At 37.7% G+C, this 4,997-nt stretch overlaps 1 pseudogene; it reads left to right on the forward strand.

The window, feature by feature from the left end:
• The first annotated feature begins 3,177 nt into the window (after window positions 1-3,177).
• Window positions 3,178-3,720, forward strand: LOC103082332 (ADP-ribosylation factor 4 pseudogene; annotated as a pseudogene).
• The last annotated feature ends 1,277 nt before the right edge of the window (window positions 3,721-4,997 follow it).

Raw genomic sequence — 4,997 nt, forward strand, 5'->3', positions numbered from 1 at the left:
ATTCAGATGAACTTATTTACAAAATAGAAACTGACTCAGAGACTTAGAAAACAAACTTATGGTTACCAAAGGGGAAAGTTAGGGGGAGGGATAAATTAGGAGGTTGGGATTAACATATACACAGTACTATGTATAAAATAGGTAATCAACAAGGACCTACTGTATAGCACAGGGAACTCTACTCAGTATTCTGTAATAACCTATATGGGAAAAGAATCTGAAAAAGAATAGATATATGTATATGTATAACTAAATCACTTTGCTGTACACCTGAAACTAACACAACATTGTAAATCAAATATACTCCTATATAAAAAATAAATAGATAATCTTCCAACATTTCTATTCAGTTAAATTTTTTTGCTATTGTACTTTTAATTTATAAGAGCTCTTTTTTTGTTCTCTGAATATTCTTTCACTATAGGAATCTTTCTTATTTTGTAGGTGTTGTATCATTTTTTTGAAGCAAAGTATATCTCAGGATATTAATGGTAAGTTTTCATTAAAAACACAGTCTGTTTTCTTCAGCTTACTTTTTCTGGTTATTTCTCTTGGCCTCTTTCTCCCATATTAAATGCTTTTCTCAAATGTTCAATGATCCTTGAATACGTAATGAAGCTTTATAAAAAGTAAACTTTATGAGATATAATTTGTATTCTCATTCCACTGGTATAATTTACATACAATAAATGTACCAATTTTAACATGTATTTACGGGTATATACCCATGTAACCATCACTACAATCAAGATGTAGAATATTTCCATCACCCCTGGTACCCTTTATAGTCATTATTCCCCCAACTCCAACCTTAGTCAAACAGTGATCTGCTTTATGCCACAATAGATTAGTTTTGCTTGCTCTAGAATTCCATACAAATGACTTCATGTGTAATGTTTCTGAGATTCATTAATGATGCGTGAATCTGTAGTTTATTTCCTTTTTAATTGCTGAATAGTATCCCATTACATTAATAGAGCACAATTTGTTTATCCATTCATTTAGAGATGGACATTTGGTTTGTTTCCAGTTGAAGCTATTAGGCATAAAGCAGTTATGAATATTTGTGTACAATGTATTGTATGGACAAATGTTTTCATTTCTCTTGGGTAAATACCAAGTTGTAGAATTGCTGAGGTTTATGGTAAGGATATTCTTAACTTTATAGAAAAATAACTGTCAAACTGTTTTCCCAAAGTGGTTGCACTCTTTCTACATTCCCATCAGCAATGTATGAGATGCTCTGCATCTTTACCGACACTTAGTATTAACAGTCTTTTTAATTTTAGTCATTCTAGTGGTATGTCATTATGGTTTTGATTTACATTTCCTTAGTAATTAATGATGTTGTCTTCATATGCTCTGCTCAAGGTGTAGGGCACTAAAAAGATGATTGGATAATCAGGCCAGTGTCAAAGACTTGTCAACTGAGGCTTCACTGAACAGTTTTTTTTTCCCGTCTTAGACTGGTTAGATTCCCCATAGAAACCTGCCAGAAGCCATGCATGGTTTCTAGGATTCTGAAATCCAAGTGTGAGAAGAGAGCAGGATGTTTCAACTTCCAGTATGTAATCCCTGCCTTCAATTGAGTCTGGTGTTTCTTAGGACTTGTTTTGTGCTCTCTAGAGAATAAACCTACAGTTTTCTGCAGAGTGAGGCAGGGGCTATTCCCTAGCTGAGCTAAGTGGATGAGGGCATGGTCGGTGGTGGGGCGGGGGGAGTCTAACTGTTCCTTTAGTTGACTTTCACTACCTTTCTCTTTCCAGATCTACCTTTACACCTACTTCCATAGGTATCCGGTCCTGCAAATTTCTGAGCCCTTTGAGCACTGTTACAGTGTAATTGATTAGCTTCTCGACTACTCGAGTTCCCTAATTGTGAAAATGATTGCTTTGTCACTTTATGCAGCTCTATTTTTGTAAAAGGAAAGATAAAAAATGTGATTAGTAATTTTCTCAGCATACGATACCAACAGCATAAGCATGCAACCTCTGCTAGTAAGTGCTGGGCCAGAAGAGAGCTGCGATTGTTCAAGCTGTCAAACGGGTCAAGTTGTAGAGAAATGGCAAAACCAGAGTTCACACATGGCTGCAACTTAAAGAAAACAGCAGAAAACTCACCAAGGAAGCACGTTGGGGATCTAGCTTTGCCTTGGGCTTATAGACTGTCCCTGAGTACATGCAGTTCAACTGAATTCAGGATCTAAGATGACTTGCCAATCATTTAATGTCATTACTTCCATGTTGTTGATGTTCTTGTTTTTTTTAGTTAATAGACTTTAAAAACTGTTAAGCCGTTTTAGGTTTACAGAAAAATTGAGCAGAAAGTACAGAGAGCTCCCCTCACTTCCCAACCCCAATTTCTCCAATTATTAGCATTTTGCATTAGGCTGGTACATTTGTTACAATTGATGGACCAATATTGATATGTTATTATTAACTAAAGCCCACAGTTTACGTTAGGGTTCACTGTTTGTGTTGTATATTCTATGCGTTTAGGCAAATGTAAAATGCCATGTACCCACCATTACAGTATTATGTAGAATACTTTCACTGCCCTAAAAAGCCTCTGTGCTCCACCCATTCATCCCTCTCCCCAACAAACCCTGGCAAGCACTGACCTTTTTACTGTCTTCATAGTTTTGTCTTTTCCAGAATATCATAGAGTTGGAATTATATGGCGTGTAGGCTTTTCAGATTGGCTTCTTTCACGAAGTAACATGCACTGCAGTTTCCTTCATGTCTTTCTGTGGCTTGATAGCTCTTTTCTCTTTAGCGCTGAATAATATTCCATTGTCTGGATGTATCACAGTTTATTTATCCATTCACCTACTGAAGGACATTTCGGTGCTTCCAAGTTTTGACAATTATGAATAAAGCTGTTATAAATATCTGTGTGCAGGTTTCTGTGTGGGCATGAGTTTTCAACTCATTGGGGTAAATACCAAGGAGTGAGATTGCTAGATCACATGATAACAGTATTTTAGAGTCGTCGAGCAGGTCATCACCCTGCTAATTCCTGTCCCAGAGGGGAGCTCCAACGTACACACTGGCTAGCGAGCCGTCCTTGCGGCCCTCAGCTCCTCTTTCCTCCCTGAGTTTGCCAGGAGCGTGAAAGAAGGCCCGGGGCCTCCCCAAACCCCTTCTGCTCCTGCCCTTCGCAGGTGCCGCTACCACCATGGGCTTCACCATCTCCTCCCTCTTCTCCCGTCTCTTCAGCAAGAAGCAGATGTGCATTTTGATGGCTGGATTGGATGCTGCTGGCAAGACGACCATTCTGTATAAACTGAAGTTAGGAGAGATAGTCACCACCATTCCTATCATTGGTTTTAATGTGGAAACAGCAGAATATAAGAACATTTGTTTCACAGTATGTGATGTTGGTGGGCAAGATAAAATTAGGCCTCTCTGGAGGCATTACTTCCAAAGTACCCAGGGTCTTATTTTTGTGGTCGATAGCAATGATCGTGAAAGAATTCAGGAGAGAGCAGAAGAACTGCAGAAAATGCTTCAGGAAGATGAGCTGCGAGATGCCACGTTTCTGCTTTTTGCAAGCAAACAGGATTTGCCGAATGCTATGGCCATTAGTGAAATGAGAGATAAATTAGGTCCTCAGTCTGTTCGTAACAGAACATGGTATGTTCAAGCCACTTGTGCTACACAAGGAACCGGTCTGTATGAGGGACTTGACTGGCTGTCAAATCAGCTTTCAAAACGTTAAATGAAACTGGATATCTAACCAAGGACATGTTTGATGGAATTGGTCTAGGCTCGTTACAACAAAATTAGTTTGCATCTTGGTTATTAAACAGTATCTGGGACTGGTTTGGGCAGAATAGTACAGCATTTAAACTTATTTTGTTGCCAATTATTGTTTACCAAGTATAATGTTGCCATTTAGTAATATGCTTGGTTTTAAAGAGATTCTCTTAACTTGGGAAAAAAACGTGTCCTCTTTTAATTTTACTTTCCTTAAGCCTAAATGCCTGGACGTAATGTGACACCTTTAAATAAATCCATTTTGAATGTCTTTTTGAGCCCACAACAAATAATGTTTTAAAGTTATCCCCTTGCAACTTTACTGATACCTTTATCATTCCTGGGACAGTCTGCTGATTTAAAAACTGTAGCATTCCATTTGTCTATTTTTCTCCCTTGCCAAAAAGACTTTTTATTTCAAAAAGAGTTTTGAAGACTGCTTGTACCAGCCAGGGAAATGCTCCAAAACACTATTCAGTTCTTTTGCACTGAGGAGCTTATATTTCCCCCCATTATTGATTCCTGGCTTCTATCAGCCAAGCTTACCTCGGTGTGGTTTGGATTTGATAGCTAATTAGTTTTATGCTAGTTGCGAAGAGTTCATATTGAGATGATTTTTAATACTCAGCAGATTGTCTTCCTTTTTATTGTATCTTTTTTATGTTGCATGTTGCTTTTGGTATCAGCCTGACTCTTTGCCCAGTATATGATAGTTCTGCTGATGTTTTATCGTTTATTGGTGAACATGTCTTCATTAAGAGTTTTTGGAAAACTCATCAAACTCAATGAATAAGTTTTATTCATAACCCATCTGGAATTATTCCTAATAAAATGATAAAACATGTAAAAAAAAAGAATATTTTAGTTTTGTAAGAAACTGCCGAACTATCTTCCTAAGTAGCTGTACCATTTTGCATTCCCACCAGCAATGAATTAGAGTTTCTGTTGCTCCACATCCTTGCCAAAATTTGGTACTGTCTTCTTGGAGAACTGATCTCTTTATCATTATGTAATGCCCTTTTTATCCCAAATAACTCTCCTTTCTCTGAAGTCTGATCTGTCTGAAATTAATATGGCTATTCTTGCTTTCTTTTGATTATTGTTAGCATGGTATATTTTCCTCCATCCATTTACTTTAAATCTATATGTGTCTTTAGGGACTTCCCTGGTGGTGCAGTGGTTAAGAATCCGCCTGCCAATACAGGGGACATAGGTTCGAGCCCTTGTCCAGGAAGATCC

The sequence above is a fragment of the Lipotes vexillifer genome, unplaced genomic scaffold, assembly GCF_000442215.2.
Source record: "Lipotes vexillifer unplaced genomic scaffold, Lipotes_vexillifer_v1.1 scaffold962, whole genome shotgun sequence".
Lineage (NCBI taxonomy): Eukaryota > Metazoa > Chordata > Mammalia > Artiodactyla > Lipotidae > Lipotes > Lipotes vexillifer.